The sequence below is a fragment of the Delphinus delphis genome, chromosome 4, assembly GCF_949987515.2.
Source record: "Delphinus delphis chromosome 4, mDelDel1.2, whole genome shotgun sequence".
Taxonomy (NCBI): domain Eukaryota; kingdom Metazoa; phylum Chordata; class Mammalia; order Artiodactyla; family Delphinidae; genus Delphinus; species Delphinus delphis.
In genome coordinates this window covers 77,764,242-77,788,958 of record NC_082686.1, presented here as the reverse complement: position 1 = coordinate 77,788,958, position 24,717 = coordinate 77,764,242, and the positions used below count along the sequence as shown (strand labels likewise).

General features: G+C 37.9%; 1 protein-coding gene and 1 pseudogene across 1 annotated transcript in view; both read right to left on the bottom strand.

Moving 5' to 3' along the window:
- Positions 1-24,717, bottom strand: part of P3H2 (prolyl 3-hydroxylase 2) — a 146,481-nt gene that overhangs the window by 53,283 nt on the left and 68,481 nt on the right. The gene's annotated exons all lie outside the window — the stretch shown is intronic.
- On the bottom strand, positions 17,080-17,984 carry LOC132424831 (RAD52 motif-containing protein 1-like; annotated as a pseudogene).

Below are 24,717 nucleotides of genomic sequence, written 5' to 3'. Positions count from 1 at the left end.
TGTGTGTACAAAATCAATGAGTTCTTTCAGTAAAAAATCTGGTTCCTTTAAGAATATTTTTATCAGTGGCTACCGATATCTTAGATCTGAAGCCAGATAGGTGGCAGCACACTCTATCATGGGACCTGCCCCATCCTCTCTCTGTGTGTTCCCTTGAATTTGTTCTTTAGCGCCTTTCCAGCTGTCCTGTCAGTCAGAAGTAGTCTTCTGTATCCTAAAGAATTTTGTTCAAGGAAGCAGTATATCACACGGCAATGTCATTTATTTTTCCTTCATAAATCAGGCAGCCATGGCTTGAGCAGTGCAGTGAAATTCTACTTACAAGTATACATTTAAGCCACCTCAGCTGCTCTCTCAGGAAAGAAAGAAAAAAAAAAAAAAACTATTTTACTGTTGGTTCTCCAGTTACCAAAGTTTGGGAATCATCCCAAAAAATATTTCAAAAGGAGATATTATTTCCAGAGGCTAAATAGCACACACATGGGATGCAAAAGGTTTGTTGATTCTATGGAGCCAGTAACAGCGTGGTAAATATATCTGACTCCTGACAATAACCAAAACAAGTCCCAGAGACAGCTTGGTTAATGGGAAATGGATTGAAAAAGGAATTCTCCTCTGGCTTTCTCCTTAGCACATTTACTGCCAGCAGTACACAGTTATGTGTTTGCCATGGAGTTACACCCCTAAGCCACGATGCATTATACATGTGGTATGAGCTGTTGAGTGCTGTTGATGCCGCAGCCCCTGCTAGTCTTGGAACAGGAGGCAAGCTTTGTTTGTGGATACACAAGCAAACAGATGAACATTATAACTCTCCACAGTCTATCTCCTGAAAGGTTTCTCTCTTTCACTTGAATGATCTCGTCTCTGTGATTAAAGCCAAATTATTCGGGACATTGGAATGGCGAAAATGGGTCCCAAGCGGGCAGAAAGTGATTTAATGCCACAGAAAACTCTGTAATGCCATAGACACGTATTCCCCCATATATACACATACATATTAACCTAAATATAACCGACTCGAACAAGTCAGTGAAAATGAAGGCGTTCAGCTTATCTTTCCCATGAGTTATCAGGTCAGTGAAGACACAGCGGTCAATTCCATAGCCTTTTATGAATTTATCCTTTCATTATGAAAGCTTTTACATGCAGCTGCTCAGAGTTATATGAAACTTTATAAGGAAGTGTTATTTTACTCAGCAAAAATAATTTCTAATAAGAGGACATCTGCTTTAAATTACTTTCTTAGCCATTGTGGTTAGTTTTGCTAAACTAATTATTCACATTTTCTCACCAGTTCAATCTCACTTGTACACAGATGCACATTTCTGCAAAATGATAATGGTAATAATAATAATAGTAATAGCTACCACGCATTGTACTGCTGTGCTAAACACTTCAAATATATTATCACATTCAGTCTCCTTAACATCATTATAAGGTGAGTGGTAATCTCATTTTTACAGATGAGAAAAACAAGGCTTAAATGTTAACTATTTCAGGTATTTCTAGCTCTACTACTTCACACTGGTAGTTTACCTTCACACTACAGGCCTAAGGAGAAAATGAATTATAAGTGGTTGTGGCTGTATTTCCACATGTTATCACTTGGACTGTTACACTCCTCTCTTTAAACAGTTCACTATTCTAGGACAGACTAAATATTTCTGTCTTTCCCTCTAATACAGATGTCTGTAAGCTCCTTGTGTGGTAATGGGCCAGATTAGTATGGAAATAGATGCAGAAACCTTAATGCCACTGTGACTAATGTAGGAAGAAACCACTGGATTCTATACCACTTGTTCCTATCCAAAATACACACAGGAGACTTAGAACACCCAAGGAAATTTAGACTTAGCTTGACCAAGACCTCCCTTCAAAAAGTCAAGAGAATTGCCATTCATTCAGTAACTGGGAAGATTCAATACAGTCACTTCTTTGACCTGACATTTAAGGAAAGTTTAGTCAGACAAACAGAAGAGAAAAATCCCCATGAGGAACTGGCCCTCCCAGAGTCTGTGAACACAGACTCCTCTCAGGCAATGGAGGTTAATGACACTGATATTACTTTAACCATGTTTTTCCCTAGAATAGACACCTATTTTTTATGCCAAAATACAAGGTATTTCTTTCTAATCCAGAAGTACAATGTGAGAATCTCATATTCAGAATGGCTGGAGAGGTTAAGCTTAGTTTCCAGAACTGAGAAATGGTCAAAATACTCAGCGGCATTGGTTCAATGATTTAATGATTTAGTCTTACATGAGAATGTCCCTCTATCCTTACATCCATAAATGGCAGGATGCCTACAGTCATTCCTAATTCAGTAGACCCTTGAACAACGCAGGGGTTGGGGACCCATCCTCCACGCAGTCAAAAATCCCATATAACTTTAGAGTCAGCCCTCCATGCAGTTCCCCCATACCTGTGGTTCAGCATCCTGGGATTCAACTATTAAAAACAATGTGCGTATAAGTGGACCCATGCAGTTCAAAGTTCTATGGTCAATCGTATTGTTAATTTGACACTTTGTAATTGTAAGAAGACAGATGAGCTGGGTCTGTCTTCCATTTCGAGAACCTCAAACAAGTCACCACACTGCTCTCCTAGTTTCAATAAACTCATTGATGAAATAGCAGTGATGATTCCTGCATGGTCTACCTCGAGGGGTTGCTGTAAGGAACAAATAGAAAAATCTATGTGACACTACTTAAAACTCACATGCACAAATACATACACCAGCAAACCCACAATTGAGGTTGCTGCAATTATTTCTGTTTAAGTATGTCTTCTCTCCATCGTGATGACAAGAACTTGCCATATTTTCTTGTTATCTTGAGTATTTAGGACAGATAGGCATTTAGTGAATGTTAACGATAATGATGAGAATGAAATTAAACATGCCTTGCCCAGTGGACACAATTCTGCCAGTAGTCATGATTGCTGGCAGCAAGAGGTGGCACAAGCCTGAGGACTTTGATTAGAAAGGTTCACAGTTGGTCTACTTCTGTAATAAAGTAGGAAGCTCTGACATTAGTTCAAAGTTTCTTCCATTAACTGTGGTGACCACCACCTCCAGAAAGGCTAAGCCTTCAACATCAGGTTTCTGGTGCAAACAAAGGTAGTGATTCAAGAAACCTGTATCACGTGTCTCCACCACACCAGATGAAGTCAGCATGCAAGTGGGTCATCTGGATAATGTAAAAGTCAAAGAGATTTGGGAGAAAGTAAAATCAATTAAAAGTAAAATCAATCCCCAAAATATTCCTTTTGGGGAACACTGGGAAAACTTTCCTAAGAGCCAAGTTTGCCTCTTCTTTTCCATCTTAATCCAACCATCTTATCCGTTCTTTTTTTATTTAAGCAGCTTACTGGATCCCCAAATATAGTATCAGCAGTAACTTCAAAGAAGCCATGATGAGTTCTTCAAGGACTTACCCTCATAAGCATCTTTTTTATGGTTGAACAGACCTGACCTCCAGGTCTCATCTTAAAAGTCAAAGCTTTCCCCTTTCATGAAAGCCTCCTATGTCTGATCAGTCCCAGCTACACAGCAAAGTTAAATAGGGTCACAGTTAAGTGTGGGTCTCTAGTGTGAAGCCCATCCAGGGGTGGGGTGATTTTTCCTGTGCGTGGTCTGGCTGGGCAGCTGCCACAGACACACGTTGATTATTTTAAGCCCGCTGAAGTGCCTGAAGACTAACTGGCCTTTCAGAAAGGCTTCCTGAGGAGTCATTTTTCCAAGGAGGAGTGAACTCAGTCAAAAATGTAAAACAAAAGAAAGCAATGTCTACAAAATCCTAGTTAAAATGCTGGAGTGAAAACTGGCTGGTTCTGCAATTGCAAGGAGCTTTTAGGCATACTTTAGTCCAAATCCCACAATTTTGTAAAAGAAGAAACTGAGAACCATAAAACAGAAATGATTTTCCCAAAGTCACTTGGGAAAACTCCATCCCCAAGGCCCTAACTAACCATCTTTGACTTACACTATGCTAGTCTTCCAGATGTTTAGTCTAAATAATGCCTAACTACAGACTTCTGGAAACCCATGCTTACAGAACACCCAACATGAAAAGTTTCCAAATAATCAAAACTTTGGATTGAAAAATTAATATAACCACAAAAAACATTTGAGCAATTTCAGAGATTTCACACCTTTTATGTAAATGTTTTAATCTGATGGAGAAGTAAACACATCAGAAAGTACAAAAGTTTTTCCATTTCTTATGCATCATTGTAGCTCATTAAAGTCATAATAACCTGCCTCTGCCTCTGCTTGTTTTTTAGCATTTCTTGAGCCTGGAAAGTGAAATTCAATTGGCCTGGTTCACTTTGTTTTTAAAGTCTTCCTTTTTTGATTTTTTGGGATTTTCAACACTGCTATAATGCATAAATCCAAAACAAACACATTTTTTCTCACTTATAATTTCCTTTTTTGAAAAAGTAGCTTCCTCTTCTCTGCAAATATTTTATTCCTAGATTATGTAAACCCTTTCTCAACCAGTTTTTAAAAATAAAGTCCACACTTAAAGCTGAAATTGTACAAATTTGTAATATTCATACTGTCAGATGCCTATCTACCTGGCTACGCATCAGCCAGCCCGTCCATCCATCCGTCCATCCATCCACCCATCCATCCATCCATCCACCCATTCATCCATCCATCCATCCATCCATCCATCCATCCATCCATTGACTTCCTTTCTGTTAGCCTATTTACTTAAAAATGAGATTCTTGAGAATTCTTATAATGCCTTCCTCATAGTATTGTTATAACAATTAAACTGAAATGAGGAGAGCTTTGTAAACTGAACATATCATACAGATACTACTTGTTCTAATGTTGCAGCCTGGTTCTTCAATCAGTGAAATGCATGGTCCTTATTAGGAGCTCTGTGAAAATTTACTGGGTGTATAAAGCTATGAAATTAAAAGTTTAGGCAGGGGTGAAAATCTCTAAATTTTATTTAAAACATTTGGCTTTCTACAAGCCAAGCACTGTTTTAGGTGATTTACAAACATGAACTCATTTAATCCACATAACGCTCTTATAAAGTAGGTACTATTGTCATTCTCATTTATATATGGGGAAACTGAGGCACTGAAAGTAGAAGGAACTTGCCCAAGTTCATAGAGTTGGAAATAAGAGAGAACATCATTCCAACCCAGGCAGTTTGGCTCTGAGGCATGTGATTTTAAGCTATGATGTCTAATTCCTTGCCAATTAGCTCTGGAGAGAGAAAACCCCAAATAGATAATACCGTACTCTGAAGTACGGATGATATAAATTTACCTCTGTGTTCTATCCATAAGGACAACCAGAAAAGGGTATCACAGCCAGCTAATTCCACCCCTATGTAAAATAACTAATGAGAGGAAGAATGGCTGGGTACCTGAAAAGTCTAAAATAGAAGAATTCACTGTAAGAAATTATGTCCATATAACAAAACATAAGATTATAAAGAAGGAAGTCATTACTTAACCTATATTGTAAATATCTGTTGTATTTTCAGTAACATAAAATTAAGTAGCTCTCTAAATAAAGTAGATGCTGTTAATATTACTGACCCTTAAATGAGTAATGGACTCAAACTACTAATTTCCAATCATTCCCTGCTCAGGATTTCATGTAGCCGTCTTCCCACTGGTTGCTGGTCCATGTGTTTTGCACACAGGAGGTCCTCTGTTCTGGGTCTGAGCATACACCCTCCTCCCTGTTATCACAGAATACATTTCTAAGACCAGGCTTCTGCTCCTCGCTTTGTCTATATTGCTGACTGAGCCCTCTGTACTCCATTCCTTGGCTTTTCGTTTGAAGTGGCTCTCCTATTCCTAGCAACAAGTTCCCTCCATTTCCACACATTTCCAGAAGAGTGACTGATAATCCCAATATCGTCCACGATTTGAAACCCAAATTTACAGTACCATGCCCATAAGAGACAAATAATAAATGTTAGCCCTTTCCTTAAAGGGATAATTACCATATTTAGCAAAAGAATAGGAAAGCTACTCTCACCCAGAATACCCAGTAGTAATCCGTTTGTGTCCTACTTTAACAGAGCGCAAAGTCAGGGTTAGGGGTTTCATGTAAAGTCAGGATTGGAAGGAACAGGGATACATGTTTAAAGAGCTATCCCAGCCAAGCCCTGGAGTCCAGAAATCCTCCACCTCTTCTTTTAAGTTGACACACTTGAAGGGGATGTTCCTTGTTAGATGTTTCCATGCTGAGAGGCTCTCATGGTGATGCACCCAGATCAGCAGCCATAGCTCAAACCAAGGGTCTTTTTTTTTTTTTTTTCGGTACGCGGGCCTGTCACTGTTGTGGCCCCTCCCGTTGCGGAGCACAGGCTCCGGACGCGCAGGCTCAGCGGCCATGGCTCACGGGCCCAGCCGCTTCCCAGACCGGGGCTCGAACCCGTGTCCCCTGCATCGGCAGGCGGACTCTCAACCACTGCGCCACCAGGGAAGCCCCCAAGGGTCTTTTTGACCATAGGTGTCTTGACTTAATCTTTGTAGTGCCCTGCATAGGGTGTGATATGCAGTGTATGTTCCTAGAATTAACTAAAATTCTATGATTCTTAGAATGGAGACCCTGTGTTCTATTATGACGTTATTATTATTTGGGGTTTTGTTTGGGTTTTCTCTTAGTTTCCTTACAAAGTCCATTCTTTAAAAGCCCAAAGATGTCTCTGAGGATATAAGAGAAGAAAATGATAATGTGTCAGGACTTGGGCTAAGCGAGTCTAGGGAGAGGAGAGTGAGGAAAGCAAGGAGAAATTTCCAGGAGCCAAGATGGAGGTAGAAAGCAGGAAGTTGCCATTAACTCACAATGTCCCTTACAGGCCTCTTTGATTTCTATTAGGTTCTTGCCAGCTCCTAGAAAGCCGGCCTGTGTTTCTTAAGTAAATATTTTATTACCTCTTAAGGACAGGGTGAGGGTGGTTAATATTTACTGAGTATCTATTGTGAATTTGGCATCTTGCTGACATCTCACATATGTTATCTGATTTAATGGAGCTCTCAATAACTGAGTACCAGAAGCTGGTGATCCCAGCAGCTGAGACTATTGATTCAATTAACCATGAAGCCCTTGTATCAGAGATAAACCTCTTATTTAATCTCTTGCTGATAATTATTAACAAGAAAGTTTTAGGGGAGCAAAAATATCCAGGGATTTTTAAAAACTGCAGACTGTTACCCATATTTATTCTTAAATAGCCCCCAACTTGACAATTTCATTTGGTGAGAACTGTATGTTTACATGTCAAATTGTGGTCATTCCTTCACAACTGATAATCCTTTAGAAATGCCAATAGGCAATAGGAAATTGGTGACTTTCTTTCTTTTTTCTCTTTTTTCGTTAAAGTATCTGATCTGTGTCTTGCATTCAACATAATTTTGGACTCAGAATCATATTTAATGACAAAATATTAGAGAATCATTATCCACAGTGCTATTTAACCCTGTTCTGGAATTTTGATCAATAAATCAAGATATGACAAAAAATTATAAAAAAGACAAAATTTATCATTACTTGAGGAACAAAAACAATTTGCTAAACTGTTAGATTTAATGAGTTCAATCAAGTAGCTATATAATAGATAATACAAAAACTGTTTAGTTTTCCTGTATTCCTTTAGTAAACAATATAAATATATAAAGATAAAAGATAACATCTACAGATTGAATATGCAAACCTTTAAAACAATGACTTTTGTAAGTTATGTATTACAGCCATTTGAAGAACACTAAAATTTCACTAAAAGATAGAAAATATCTAAACAATCAGAAAAACAGTGAGTTTCTCTTAAAGTTGACCAAATGATTCTGATGTTCCCTTGAAAAACTGAAAAGACCAAAGAGATAACGTTTTGAAAATCAAAAGCAACGAGGGCAAATTTGCTATAATAAAGCCAAAGTAATGAAAATACTCTATTAGTGAGAGAAAATTGGACAGAAAATCAGTGGAACAAACTAAATAGCTCATAAACAGATCTTAGAATATAAAGGAACTTACTATAGTAAGAATGAGGCAATACCAATCAATGAGAATAGTATGTGAATTCAGTTAATGATATTCGAAAAACTGTTGATTATTTAGAAAACATCACTTTGACCTTAGCCTGAGATCAAACTAAATAATAAACTGCAGATGGAGTAAAGAGTTATAGGCACTAAAATGCATTTCAAATTATATATTTAAAAAATCTAGAATAAAATGGATGCAAATCAATAAAATTAGAAATGAAAAAGGAGAAGTTACAACAGACACTGCAGAAGTACAAAGGATTGTAAGAGACTACTACAAATAACTATATATCAATAAAATGGACAACCATGAAGAAATGGACAAATTCTTGGAAACGTACAATTTTCCAAGACTGAACTAGGAAGAATTAGAAAATATAAACAGACCTATCACAAGTAATTAAATTGAAACTGTAATTTAAAATCTTCCAACAAACAAAAGTCCAGGACCAGATGGCTTCACAGATGAATTCAACCAAACATTTGGAGAAGAGCTAACACTAATCCTTCTCAAACTCTTCCAAAAAATTGCAGAGGGAGGAACACTCCCAAATTCATTCTACAAAGAAGCCACCATCACCCTGATACCAAAACCAAAAAAGATATCACTAAAAAAGAAAATTATAGACCAGTATCACTGATGAACATAGATGCAAAAATCCTCAACAAAATACTAGCAAACAGAATCCAATAACATATTAAAAGGATCATACACCATGATCAGGTGGGATTTATCCCAGAAATGCAAGGATTCTTCAATATATGCATCAATCAATGTGATACACCATAATAACAAATTAAGAAATAAAACCCATATGATCATCTCAACAGATGCAGAAAAAGCTTTTGACAAAATTCAACACCTATTTATGATAAAAACTCTCCAGAAAATGGGCATAGAGGGAACCTACCTCACAATAACAAAGGCCATATATGACAAACCCACAGCAAACATCATACTCAATGGTGAAAAACTGAAAGCATTTCCACTAAGATCAGGAACAAGACAAGGATGTTCACTCTCGCCACTCTTATTCAACATAGTTTTGGAAGTCCTAGCTACAGCAATCAGAGAAGAAAAAGAAATAAAGGGAATACAAATTGGAAAGGAAGAAGTAAAACTGTTACTGTCTGCAGATGACATGATAATATACATAAAAAATCCTAAAAATGCCACCAGAAAACCACTAGAACTAATCAATGAATTTGGTAAGGTTGCAGGATACAAAATTAATGCACAGAAATCTCTGGCATTCCTATACACTAAAAATGAAAAATCAGAAAGAGAAATAAAGGAAACAATCTCATTTACCATTGCAAGAGAAAGAATAAAATACCTAGGAATAAACCTACCTAAGGAAGCAAAGGACTTGTACCCAGAAAACTATAAAACACTGATAAAAGAAATCAAAGATGACATAAAGAGATAGAGAAATGTACCATGTTCTTGGATTGGAATAATCAATATTGTGAAAATGACTATACTACCCAAAGTAATCTACAGATTCAGTGCAATCCCTATTAAGCTACCAACGGCATTCTTCACAGAATTAGAACAAAAAATTTTACAATTTGTATGGAAACACAAAAGACCGTGAATAGTCAAATCATTCTTGAGAAAGAAAAACGGAGCTGGAGGAATCAGGCCCCCAGACTTCAAACTGTACTACAAAGCTACAGTAATCAAGACAGTATGGTACTCGCACAAAAACAGAAATATAGATCAGTGGTACAGGATAGAAAGCCCAGAGATAAACCTACGCACATATGGTCACCTAATTTACGACAAAGGAGACAAGAACATACAGCGGAGAAAAGACAGACTCTTCAATAACTGGTGCTGGGAAAACTGGACAGCTACATGTAAAAGAATGAAATTAGAACACTAATGAACACCATACACAAAAATAAACTCCAAGTAGATAAAAGACCTAAATGTAAGACCAGACAGTATAAAACTCTTAAAGGAAAATATAGGAAAAACACTCTTTGACATAAACCACAGCAAGGTGAGGGTGGTTACCCACCCTTTTTTTTTTGACCCACTCCCTAGAGTAATGAAAATAAAAACAAAAATTAAAAAATGGGACCTAATGAAACTTAAAATCTTTTGCACAGCAAAGGAAACCATAAACAAGACAAATAGACAACCCTCAGAATGGGAGAAAATACTTGCAAATGAAACAACAGACAAAGGATAAATCTCCAAAAGATACAAACAGCTCATACAGCTCAATATCAAAAAAAAAAAAAAAGTCCAATTAAAAAAATGGGTGGAAGACCTAAATAAACATTTTTCCAAAGAAGACATACAGATGGTCAAGAGGCACATAAAAAGATGCTCAACATCACTAATTATTAGAGAAATACAAATAAAAAGTACAATGAGGTATCACCTCACACCAGTCAGAATGGCCATTATCAAAAAATCTAGAAACAATAAATGCTGGAAAGGGTGTGGTAAAAAGGGAACCCTCCTACACTGTTGGTGGGAATATAAATTGATATAACCCCTATGGAGAACAGTATGGAGGTTCCTAAAAAACTAAAAATAGAACTACCATATGATCCAGCAATCCCACTACTGGGCATATACCCTGAGCAAACCATAATTCAAAAAAGACATGTACCACAGTGTTCACTGCAGCACTATTTACAATAGCCAGGACGTGGAAGCAACCTAAATGTCCATCGACAGATGAACGGATAAAGAAGATGTGGCACGTATATACAATGGAATATTACTCAGCCATAAAAAGAAACAAAATTGAGTTATTTGTAGTGAGGTGGGTGGACCTAGAATCTGTCATACAGAGTGAAGTTAAGTCAGAAAGAGAAAAACAAATACCGTATGCTAACACATATACATGGAATCTAAAAAAATAAATAAATAAATAAAAAGGTACTGATGAACCTAGTGGCAGGGTAGGAATAAAGACGTAGACATAGAGAATGGACTTGAGGACATGGTCGGGAGGGGGAAGCTGGGGTGAAGTGAGAGTAGCAGCGACATATATACACTACCAAATGTAAAATAGATAGCTAGTGGGAAGCAGCAGCATAGCACAGGGAGATCAGCTCAGTGCTTTTCGAAGAGCTAGAGGGGTGGGATACAGAGGGTGGGAGAGAGGCTCATATCCCCTGAGGCAGGGGATATGGGGATATATGTATGCATATGGCTGATTCACTTTGTTGTACAATAGAAAGTACCACAGTATTGTGAAGCAATTATACTCCAGTAAAGATTTATAAAAAAAAAAAAAACAGATTTTGAAAAAATAAAATAAAATACATGTGAATATTTCTTATACCTACATAAGGATAATTTTATTATGCTTAGAAGTGATGGAAGACACAAGTAAACTGCAAATCAATTAAAATACTAAATACCCTAAAATAAACTATAAAACAACTAGAATAAAATATTTGTAGACATTTCTGATTTCTATAACGGAAGACATCAGTAGGAAAAGCTTGTCAATGTGAACATAGACAAACTAGAAAAAATAAAACCAAAATAAACCCTTATGTATACCTAATAACATAATCATGTGGGAGAAATATTTTTAAACAAATGTTAGTATCTTAATATACAGGGGGTTTCTGTAACTTTTAAGCAAAAATCACTAAAACTCTAATAAATATCCTACAACTCACAAAGAAACAAATGCAGGTTGGTAACGAACATTTAAAATTTCAGCTAAGATTTGTAACAAGCATTTTAAAAGTTCGACTAGAGATAGCTGACCAATACTCACCAAAAGTGCCAAGATCATGAAAGACAAATACTGACTGAGAAACTATCAAAGTGGAGGAGACTAAAGGGACATACCAACTAATACAATGTGTGATCTTGGACTGGATCTTGGAGCAGAAAAATGACATTACTGGAAAAATTGATGAAATTGGAATAAGTCTGTAGTTAATAGTATGGCATCACATGTTAATTTCCTGGTTTTGACAATTGAATGTACCATGGTTATATAAGTTGATAAAATAAGGAGAAATGGGTAAAGGATATCTTATTTTTGCAAGATGTCTGTCCTATTTTTGCAAGCTTTCTATAATTCTAATATTTTACTCAAAATAAGAAGTTAAAAAGAATTAAGTCACCATGTGACTAAAGGGGAAGAAAGAAAGCATAATAAAATGTGTTGTATGCTATCAATAAAAATAAACTGCAAAGTTTTTCTTGGGGAAAAAATAGCTCAATTACATAAGAAACAAAGAATTACAAACAAGAATTAACAAACCGTATGGTTTAAGCAGTTTACAAAAGAGTGCAGAAGCCCATCTAGCCTGAAATCCCATGTTTATGTTTCTTTTCCCAAGCAGAAAGGAGTAACATTCATATTCTATCACTCAAGATAAAGAGGTTTTCCCCCTTTCAACAGTTTTGTTCTTTTACAGTCAAACATTCAATAAACAGAAATTTGCAAACAACGGTTCCCTTGGCAACCAGGGAAGCTCCTGTTTTCTGCTTTTGGGTATATATTTGATTTCCTAACATAGTTCTCCCTACAATTTCAAGCACATATTATGAAATACTTTTTAACGCAATATTCAACCGAACAAAATGTTCTAAAAAGATTTAATGTTTTTCCCCATCAAGTGGCAACATAAGACTCGCATGATGTAAAAGCATGTAAAGGAATTTACATAGACTTCTAAGTAACAGTGCTGTGCAGAGGGCTGATTTAAAGAGGTAGCTGATATACCTAATCACATATCAATAATTATTCCTCATAATCTCAGTCAAAAGTCTGATGTAGTAATGATGGTGACACTCAAAAACCCTGACAGCCAGACTTGCATTTTCTGTGTTGGTATTCCCTCTAGGTATATTAGGTACAGCCATTAGTGGTATAATATGAACAATGATTTGCCTCAGAATTTGGACATCATCTTTCACAATAAACATGGGAATTCAGCGGTTTCTACAGGATTGCACAGTTTCAGATATAAACAAAAATATAGGGAAATATTCACATATTTTCCAGGTGATTCCAAGCACTCATATAAAAAATTTGAAAACAAAGAGAAGCTAGACTCAAAGCTCCATACTGTTTGATTTCATTGATAGACATTCTTGAATTGGCAAAACTTGAGGAACAAAGAGATTGTTGTTAGGGTTGTTAGGGACTGGGGGCAAGGGAGGGGATGAATATAAAAGGGCAGCGTGAGGAAATTTTGGGGGGTGATGGAACTGCTCTGTATCTTTTTTTTTTTTTTTTTTTTTGCGGTACGCGGGCCTCTCACTGCCGTGGCGTCTCCCGTTGCGGAGCACAGGCTCCAGACGCGCAGGCTCAGTGGCCATGGCTCACGGGCCCAGCCGCTCCGCGGCATGTGGCATCTTCCCGGACTGGGGCACGAACCCGCATCCCCTGCATTGGCAGACGGACTCTCAACCACTGCGCCACCAGGGAAGCCCTGTACCTTAATTTTGATGACAGTGATTACTTGACTCTATGCATTTGTCAAAAGTAATAGAACTGTACACCGAGTGAATTTCACTGTATGAAAATTCAAAATAAATACATTTTAAATATTTGAAAACATCTGACTGAATTATATTTCTTTCTCTTCTCTTTCTCCTTCTTGTTTTGTTTCTAATTTGCTTCTTTAGCCATTAGGAATAGTTGTCAAAACAAAGGACTTGGCAACAGAAGACCAGCATTTGACCTTCGACTTCTGCATTATTTGTTGCATGACTTTAGGAGAACATTTTAACTTCTCTGGTTCATTATATATAAAATGGTTATGAGAAGAATTGACACCCCACCCATCCCACTGTATTTAGGAACTGAGTGAGTTAATCAATATAACATCCTATAAACATTATCACATTTTATCTGAACATAAAGCTTATTACATAGGTAAAGTTTTAACTCACTAAAAATTACAGAGTCTTAAACAGTTAAATAATTTATTCTCTATTTTGAAATTGTGATTCCATTTTGGGGGACATCCTTTTTGTCATTCCGTTTTGATCCACCAGCTATGATCTATTTACCAATTCTCTGTCACCCATCAAGGAACCTATGGGTTTCCCTTTTACTTCTCCTATTTTGTTGATATGGTTAACATGCCCTTTGCCTTAATTTTCACTAAAAGGCAGCAGGGTTGGGGTGTTGCACTATTGATACCTCAAAGTTATTCTTCTTTAAACAAAAGCAAGAACCATCTGTTGAGCTTGAGGGCATTTGGGAGATTTGAAGCAAACCCAGATCTCATGTAGGAATGTCTTACCAGGCTTTCTTCCCCTAACATGTGCTGCTAATTAGCACTGAGATTTGGAGTAGGGGAAGGGAACAAAAGGTATAAGCAGAATATGTGCTCAATTGTTAAGGACGTTTAGTTTGTCATAGATGGGAAACTGCAGTGAAGAGTCCCTGGAAACGACCTACTAATAATTTTATTCTATTACAATCACTGTCTCTGCTACTGTTATACTTCTACATCATTTGGCTTCCCATTTTTCCACTTTCAGAACAAAATTTACCTCTGAAAGTCCTAGCGGTCACTACCACCTCCTTCCTACCTCTGTTCTTCTCTAATATGAAGTGGCAGTTTCTGTCTTTTTTACCACATGACTCTCCCTTTTCTTCCAAATTCTTTCTCACTGGTTTTTATGTCGTCTTTGATTCTCATTTGAGAAGTTTGCTGTCAACTAATGATGCAGCCTACTTATCACACGTGTCCCCAAACAAATAGCAAATAATGAGTATACACAGACTACATATATATGTGTGTGTGTATATATATGTATATATTCAAATATATATATTTAAATAAATAAAATACTAGTGAAATCCTATCAGAACAAACGCCAAGAGAGTGATCTAATCATCTTGCACTTTGGAACTGTCTTGAAATGATTATTCCTTAATGACTAACAACATTTAAAGTAGTATATCACTTTACAGTTGACAAGCAGCAACCTACAGATATAATTGCATCAGGCTTACTATAATCTTGTGAGATCATTCTTTTTTATCTCCGTTTTAAAAATAGTAACGTTGAGTCTCAGAAAGAATATGAGAACTTACGATTGCATGGAGACAAGGCAGGGAATTCAACTCATAATCTAATGTCAAAACACATTCATCTCTATTCTTTCTATTTCTTCCTCAACCTCATTCACTCAACCTACTATTGACCTTTATTCAAAGGAAACAAAAGTAGTTCTCCCAAGTTTCCTTTGTAGAATCTGACAGAGGCCAGGGATATCCCCGGCTGTGCACTAGCACAGTGGTCACCCTGCTCCTGCCCTTACTATGATATAGACTAGGCAGTTGTCATGGTGTATTAGATACTTACATTGATTCATTTAAAAACAAAGGCTTCCAAAAACATGGAATATCTATGAACTGGGTAATCATTCTTTGAAAAACTAAGGTGACAACATTGGCAAGGTAGGAAGGATATATTTACTTGGTAATATAATAAAATTTTTAACTAACAAATAAAAGTATCATGGATTGGCAGATGCAAAAGCCCAAATAACCTAAGATAATAGTAATAATCTCTATGTGGTATATTTTTTATTTATTTTAGCCAGTCACATAACCCATTTTATTTGACTCTCAGGTGAAAACAGAGTATCTGCCCATTTTAAAGATAAAGACACCGTAGTTGAGTAATTTCTCTGAAGTCACACAGGTGGAAAGGAAAGAATTAAGGACTATAATTTATGCCTTTCCATCTTTTTTTTATGCATAACTGATTTACTTTGTTATAAAACAGAAACTAACACAACATTGTAAAGCAAATATACTCCAACAAAGATGCCAAAAAAATAAAAAACAATAAAATAAAATAAAATGTTGCCATTTCCTCCAAACTCTCAGTATTCACGTCTCATTATTAATTCACCACTCTGTTATTAGGGGTTACCACTGAATCAGTGATGACTCCAGAACTTCTGTAGAAGGGGTTTGGGGCAGGTGAGCAATTCATTCTGGGAAAGAGAGTCTAAAACCAAGTGAATGGCCCTTTACATTAGCATGGGCAAACTTCCCACATCCCACCTTGTCTCAGCAGAGCCATTAATCTAGAAAAAACTACAGTGTCACTTTTCAGAGGTCTACCCTGTGTGCACACATGGAGAAGACACTTAGAATATTAAAGTCAGCATGTTAAGTAATTTTCTTGAAATACTGTAACTAGCACCCTATTTACTTTCTTCACAGTCCTTTTCATAATCTATTTAATTTTAGTCCTTTTTTAATTGTCCGGTACACCTTTAACACCTAAACTCCAAGAGAGAAGGAGCTTCATCTTATTTCCAGTGCCTAGCACATAATGGTTTCTAAATGGAACTGATTCCAAGATTGGCCTCATTTAGGAATGGATCTGTTGTTATAATCAGGCTTCCGAAATCTTTAGTATCAATATGGAATCCTTTCCTCTCACGTTTCACAGGAAGCTAGACTTCTTAAAGCCCAAACATGGATACGTCTGAAGTTGCCTTGACTGATTTAAATTGAATTAAAATAATTATATTGTACAGGAAAAACTTTCAAAATTTTTACATTTTTCAGAACATAACCACCTTTTCTTTCTCTACTTTCTTCCCTTCAAAACAAACTTTGCAACATTGGGGTGAGTTAAATAATCAGAAATCTAGCCCCAAATTAAGCTCTCAATGACATGAAACACACTTTTTGCTCCTTTTTAATAAAAATCCTATATGCAGTACATTAATGTTTTCTTTTAGAAATTACGTTGACAACTTAATCCCTAATTTGAGGCATCCATATAATTGGTTTACAGAAAGGTTCTTCGGCAAAATATTTAACACAAGATATATATGAGATGCTGAGATCTGGGTAATATACCTTACTTGAAAGGCATGAATAGTTTTTAAACACTGTAGCATAATCACACTTAAGGCCATAGTTACTTTCTTCCCAAATCCCTGCAATTCTATTAGAGGGGAGTTCTAAAAGGCCTGTGTCTTCTCCTGTATCCACAACTGTAGACGTACACTGATGGCCCTCGATCCTGCTCTCCAAACTTCAAATAAGGGGCCAGAGACAAGGCTCGGGACTTGGAAAAGTCCTAGAAATTCCCTGCCTCAAAAGCAGTTTCAGAGTTTCACCTTTTCCTAAGGATGACAGAGCTGAGTAGACATGCCAAAGTCTTCCAGATCCTGCTGGTTGTTTTGAATTATGGCTACGCTGGCTGTGTACCCCTTGAGCTTTTATCTCCACATACTTGAATTAAATCCTGCAGTTCTTCTTCAGTTCTAGCATCTGTGACCTCTTCACACGGTCTACATGCCACAGCTGTTTTACCACTTTCTAAAACCACAATCAGCTGTTTCTGGAATGCATCTCTCATAGCCTTCTGAATAGCAACCTTCTGGGTTAGCTTCCTTTTCATAAGGAATGATAACGACCCTTCCTCCAAGTTATCCACAGGTTCCTCAGCCATGCCAACTTCGGGACTCCTGCACTCGTGGGAGAGCAATACCGCCTCTAAAGCACAAAAGAACTTCAGGCTTTGCTTGTGAAGTGGTGTCACAATATCTTCCTTTTCCCTTTCTTCAAGGTTAGAAAGATCCTGAAGCCTGATGATCCTTTTTGACCACCTATTGAAACCAAAGTAGTAATTTGCCAATTCTTGGTATCTGGAGCCGTTTAGGGCAGGCGTATTATGTTGAATCGCCTTATATCTGGTGCCGAGACGAACCTTCACTGGAGATGTCTGAAAAAGCTGCTTCTGGTCGCATGCCTTTTGGGCTCTGTGGGCATCCCTTGCTGAATAAAACTTGATGATGGCATAGAACCCAGAACCGGCCACTGCTGCATCTGGGAAGACTCGGACTGAATACAGAAGGCCAAACTGGGAGAAGATTGCAAGGCCTCGGCCGTGGGTCCAGAGCTCAGCTCCCACACCAGCAAGGTTTTGTCAACCGTGATGGGAACCGCAAAAGGTACCAACTCCACCATCCTATTGTCACTGCACGTGCCTATGCCTTTCCATCTTAATTCTAGGATCTTTCCACCAAACACACTGTCTTCCCTAAAAGGAGAAGTAAATTATAAGTCAAATATGCATTAGTGATTTTTAAATATGACTGGATTATTACTTTTAGAAATTAGCGTAAACTTTAGATTTCTCCCCAGAAGGATGCTCGTGTGCACACAGTCGTGCATACAATATTATGGATTTCATAGATCCCCAAGCCTCAACAAAAATATGGACTCTGAGGAAAAATCACTGCTCTGTATAAAATCTTCAGAAAATAATAAGATACCGTGATCTGAGATTTTAGCAAATGGATTTTTAATATCAGTCCTTTTCCCTCAGTCTCAATACCTCAATCTCCCGTACCTATGCATCCTATGCATTTGCATAGTATTGCTATCTTCATATAGTTATTAATCAGCATGCTTTTTAAGGTTATTTTAAATGACTGATGCACATTAGTCGTTTGAAGTATGAATGTTGATGAATCTACGGTAAGGCATTTTGATCAAATCAAATCGTAAGCAATTTAACTGTGGATGCTGTATCTAATTCTCTTTTTTTTTTTTTTTTTGCCTTTTGCTTTTCTTCTGATGACATATATTGCAGACATTCAATGTTTGTTACATGAAATCATGATTTAAAAAAAATAAGACAGTGGATTATTCCCATTGCAGTGAATAAATAGAGGCCCTGAGCTTCTGCACAGGTGGCATAAGGCTGGCCCTTGCCACAAGTACCCTTTCCTCCCTGCCCCGACTGTGATTTAGTGACCTTCAAACACACCCAGAAAATCTTCTTGTGCCTTTTGCTTATGTACTCCACCTTGACCCCCAATAAAGGCACTTGCCCATGGGTCCTCTTTCTTTCTCGGCCCCCCCAGCTGCTTGGTTGAGCTGGCCCCATTGATGTTCCCACTACATGACTCCCTCATGGCATGCAGTGCCTCTCTTTAGAAGCTGTGGATATAATAAACTTTGTTTTCCTGAACCTTGTCCCCTCTTGTGGCCACACCTGACTAATCATCTCATGAAAGAATGCAAAATACACTCAAATGGTTTCACAAAATGCTTATCTACTGCACCTAATGACATAGCAAGTGAAGACCTGGCACTAACATGGAATCCTGATTGGTCCCAAGCCTCATAGAGGCCACGAGTGAGTAACAAGGTAAGACACACAGAACCTTTTGGCACTTGAGCTGCTGAGGTCTCTCGCAGCCTCCTGAGCATCCGCTCTACCTCCAAACCTTAGGCACAGCCCGGCATTATCTCTATCACCTCCCGTGTCCTCCTAGATAACAACCTAGATATGCACAAGAAAAACTAACTCCAGAATGGAAAAAAAAAAATGTAAAAGACACAAGCAGGAGTCAAAGAAAAAAGTTATCTAAATTAAAAGCTAAATATTTTTCAGTTCACATTCCCTGTAAAACTCAAGGGATGAAATAAGGATAGCAACTGGCATTGCAGCCTAAAGGAAGTTGTTCCTCCAGGATGCATTAATCATTGAAACCAGAGATGGAAGTGACTGCATAGGCCATTTATTTCTTCCTCAAGGCAAACCAGAAACATACCTTATAGTTTCCTCCCGAAGTACATACAGCATTTATCATACCCTGAATAGAGCCATATACCACAATAATTCATATTTTATGGTCAAGACAGAGGTTAAGAGTTTGACGAATAAGCTATACTTAATATGCTTCATTAGAACCTACCTTAAATTTTTTTTTTTAACAATTGAGCATTATAAGGAAGGAAAATTTTATGGGATGCATGATGGTTGAGTTTCCCACTAATAGTAAGGCCCCTGAGATCCCTTCAAACATCATTGCCAGGTGTAGTTAAATGGCAACTGAGAGTTAAATGAAAGCATATATTCCATTTTAATAAGAGTGATTCTTTTCATTGGTATAGTGTTTCACAGACTACAAAATTTAATGCATCTAATTTTGATATCATAACTTTATAAGATGTAGCATGCATTATCCTCACTTCCTCACTTACAGATGAGGAAACAGGCCCCAGAGATACCAGATTACTAGTTAGAAGTCTTATAGATTGTTAGTGGCAAAATCATCAGATCATTCATTCATTTTTAAAACGTGTAAGTTCATAATATACACTAGGAATAATAGTGGGAACCAGGGATACAAAGATGAGGAAGACACAGTCTTTGCTTCCAGGAGTTCCAAGTCCACCAAGAAGCATGCAAGGAACACACATAAGATTCTAAAGACAGACTACACTATATCCCCAAGAAGGGCTCCAAAATAGCATGGGGACTCACAGGAGGGAGGGATCAATATGAGAGATTATTTGAGTTGATTTTCTACTTATAGTGAACTTGCTAAGGGTAGAAAATAGGACTTATTCATTCTTTTTTATTTTTGTATTTATTTATTTTTGGCTGCATTGGGTCTTCGACGCTGCACGCGGGCTTTCTCTAGCTGCAGCACACAGGGGCTACTCTTTGTTATGGTGCACGGGCTTCTCACTGCGGTGGCTTCTCTTGTTGCGGAGCACAGCCTCTAGGCACCTGGGCTTCGGTAGTTGTGGCATGTGGGCTCAGTAGTTGTCGCTCGTGGGTTCTAGAGCGCAGGCTTAGTAGTTGTGGTCCACGGGCTTAGTTGCTCCATGGCATGTGGGATCTTCCTGGACCAGGGCTTGAACCCGTGTCCCCTGCTCTGGCAGGCGGATTCTTAACCACTGTGTCACCAGGGAAGTCCCAGGACTTATTCATTCTTGTTCCTCCTCAGAGTCTAGAACATCCTGTAGGTGTTGGATGGATGAAATAAATAAAATGAACGCATTAAGCTGTCTGTTCCCTGTATTTCCTCTATGTGATATAGCTAAAATGATTACTGTACACTCTAGGATTAAGAAACAGAACAAAAACTCACTGGACAAAAAAAAAAAAACTCACTGGACTGTGGAGAAATGAGAAAGGTAACTATGGTTGCATTAGACATTTCTTAAAGGTATATTCAGCCTTTTAATCCTTTTCCATGCAATGACTCAGCATTTGTGTATCGATGCCCATAGTAACTGGCACCACAGAAATTTGCCTTACAGTTTATCACTGTAAGGCATTATGTATTATGGGGATGTTTCCAAGGCACTGATAGAATATTTAAATAGTTTTTATTGGGTCTATAGCATGATTACGTAGCTCATTTAATCCACAAACCTGAGTTCAAAATAGGGTGATTTCGGGGCTTCCCTGGTGGCGCAGTGGTTGAGAGTCCGCCTGCCGATGCAGGGGACACGGGTTTGTGCCCCGGTCCGGGAGGATCCCACATGCCGCGGAGCGGCTGGACCCGTGAACCATGGCAGCTGGGCCTGCGTGTCCGGAGCCTGTGCTCCGCAACGGGAGAGGCCACAACGGTGAGAGGCCCGTGTACCGCAAAAAAAAAAAAAAAAAAAAAAAAGGGTGATTTCAGGCTTGTAAGAGAGAATGCCAACTAATGGTTACTGAATCTGTCACTTGCAGAATAACTGGAAAATCAACCTGTTCCATCAGAGTCAAGACCTACAACTGGATCATCTTTTTGTTAGACATGAATCTGATCTGAATGGTCATCCAAGGACAACTGATGTATGAACCAAAGGGAAAAAAATCATATCCATCATATCCATTCTCCATGAAGGCAATGCTTTCATCTTCATGATCAGGAACATGGAAAGTAGCATTTTTTGAGGTGTGGTGATGATTTTGACTTAAGACATGTGCATCTTTTAGTTTGTTGGCCTTATACAAAGTAGCCTCAACTCAGAGCAAACTGAATTCTTGTCTGGAAAGCTACTGGCCTTGCAGATAGACTGGATATATTTCTATCATACTATATGCACAAAGTGAGTTAACCAATATGCGATCCATTCAACAAATATTTACTGAGTATCTACACACAGCTCGTATGTAATAGTCATAAATTAAGTTCCATTTGGTGGCTTGTGCGACCTTTAGGGAAGCACTAAAATCTGTGTTCAACACAAGTTCTTCATTTGTTATTTTCATACCCCGTTTCCTTTCAGCTTATTAAGAGTGCACTTTCACCAAGAGGGTGGGAATAAAGAGAAGAAAACTTTACTGCCTACTCAGCAAAATGTTTAAAATCTCAGTCCAATGAAGGGTCCTGAGAGGCTCACAGCTGGCTTCTACTTAGTGCAATTACAGAATGAAAACCAGCCTGCTTAAAAGTTTCCATGCCTGACTTGCAAATGCTTAAAGGAAGTAACAGCTATTCTGCAACCTGAAAGGCCCCAAAGACCTAGGTCAATAGCTCAGCATCCGGTTTGGTCACTGTTTACCCTCCATTAACATTTTAAAACTTAAATTAAGTAATTTCTCCCAATTGCTTTTATGTGGCTTTATATGTCCCCAAGGACAGAGAGAGACAATCTGCCTTTATTGGCCATAAGGACAATTCTGAACTGTTGAGTGGAAAGTAATACCATAAACAGAACTTAAAAATTCATGGTCATGGGAAGTTCAACTTTTTAAAATTTCTCAACATATCAGAAAGTAATTGCTTCATTTTGGTTACCTAGTTTTTTACAGTTTAGAATCACATATACACCCAAAACACATTCCTCTAAGGGAAATACATTAATGATTAAAGTCTACAATTGCCTGGATGTCATCTGGCAATTAGATGCTTTAAAGACAGTAAACTGGCCCCTATTTTCCCAGTGCAATGGTGGAGCAGTGGAGCTCGAGGGAGGAAGAAAGTTATTTATTTTGTTGAAGACCCATCTGGAGTAGAGTCCTCTGATGCATAACTAACCTAGTAGACATAAATAGGAATCTCAGATTATGTACTGTGTTGGGGGCTGGGGATCACTGGGTATTTGATGCTTTTTAAAAAAACTGGTCCAGTCCATAAAGTTTATTGCACGTGTCCACGAAATTTCAGTGTAGACAGCAGGAAGAGTACAGTATTAGGAATCAGATGATATGGTTCCAAAATTTGTTTTCACTTGTTTACTTTGTCTCCTTGTCAGGACATCCTATGAATGTCATTTTGTGTGTGTGTGTGTGTGTGTGTGTATGTGTGTGTGTGTGTGTGTGTATATATATATATATATGTCTCCTGGCCATCTGTCTCACAGGAGTATTGTGGGATATATCAAAATATATCAAAGTAGGTTACAAACTCTAAAGCTATATAGCAATGTAAGAGATTATTGTATTTAAGCAATGATTTTAAAGATTAATATGGCAACTTCCTTCAGAACAACCTACGAATAAAAATACCATATTTTCTATTTCACATCATCTCCAGTCCCAGTTTTAGTGTACTAAAACTTTTGGCCTGGATTCAAAGGAATGGTGGTTCCTATTTCACATTGGCATAGTTACTGATACCTTTTAAGGGTATGTGGGATTCCAGCATGTTGACTGTTATTAGTAACAAGAGGCAGTGAAAATTTGTCCCCAGAGCACCACATTCTGGAGAAAACTGGTGAACGCTTATGTTTGCTTTTCACAGAAATAAAAGAACACTTTGGTAGAAAGCTTGAGTAGGAAAAAAGGCTGATCGATTCTAATGCTAAAAATGAAGGCAGGTGGAGCTTTTCATTTGAAATTTAACCATTAGAGATAGTCATTATATATTTTTCCCCTAAAATAATCTCCAGTAACAGAACAGAACCAGATACATGGCCTATTAGTGAAGGGCTGTGAAAGAAGAAATATAAGAAAGTGCTTGGAAATATATGGAATGAAACAATTCCAAAATCACTTTTACAATATCACTATTATAAACGAATAGAGGTGTGTGTGTGTGTGTGTGTGTGTGTGTGTGTGTGTGTGTGTGTGTTTGAAGATGGAGTCTTACATTTATCACATTTCTAGTTAACTATAGTAAGGTCTCATCTGAGACTTATTACATGCCTTCATGAAATGCAGGCAGTTCTCATCCACTAAGAACCAGAGCAACAAATCAAAATTAAGGAACTAGTGTCTCTAACATCCAGAAAGCCATGAGGATCCCACAGACAAATGGAGATGATGAGGCCACAGAGTGATGAGTGGAAAGAGTGCTGATTTGCTGTGGGTAATTCACAGCTTTCAGCAACTTTTCATTCTTCTGGAACTAGTACCTTATGTTGGTGGAAGGGAGAATGGCAGCCTGTAAGATCTTTATTGGGAAAATATTATACCTCTTTCAAACCCTTATCCTGTTCTTGATATCAACCGAGTGTTTATGTCATGATTAGAAATTAGAATGAGAATAATGATAATCAACCCCCAGCCGACAGGCTCCACAAGTCCTCAGCAATGTTTCCCAGGGTTAGGTGGAGGAGGCTGAAGTCAGAGAGTGACACGGTGTCGGTGTCGGGGCTGAAAGGAAGCACAGAGGCCACCCTCTCTGATCTTCTCAAGGGGACACTGCAGCTCAGGGATAAACGGGGTGAGGATGGAAGGTTTGTTCAAGGTCCTAAGGGTCAATAGCAGAATCAGAGCTAAAATTCAGGTGTCTCACTAAAATATTCTTTCCACTGTACTCACAGTCTCCCTTTTAGTTTTCTAGCAATTGCAGGAAGAGGAGGGAGATACGGAAATATAACTAATTTGACTGCTAAGTCAGCAAGTTCATTTCTGATGGAAAAGGGAAAAAAAATAAAACAAACAAAAAAGCTTTGAAGCCAATAAGGCTTTGAATCTCAGTGTTATCAACTACTGGGCAAAGTACTAAGCCTCTATGAT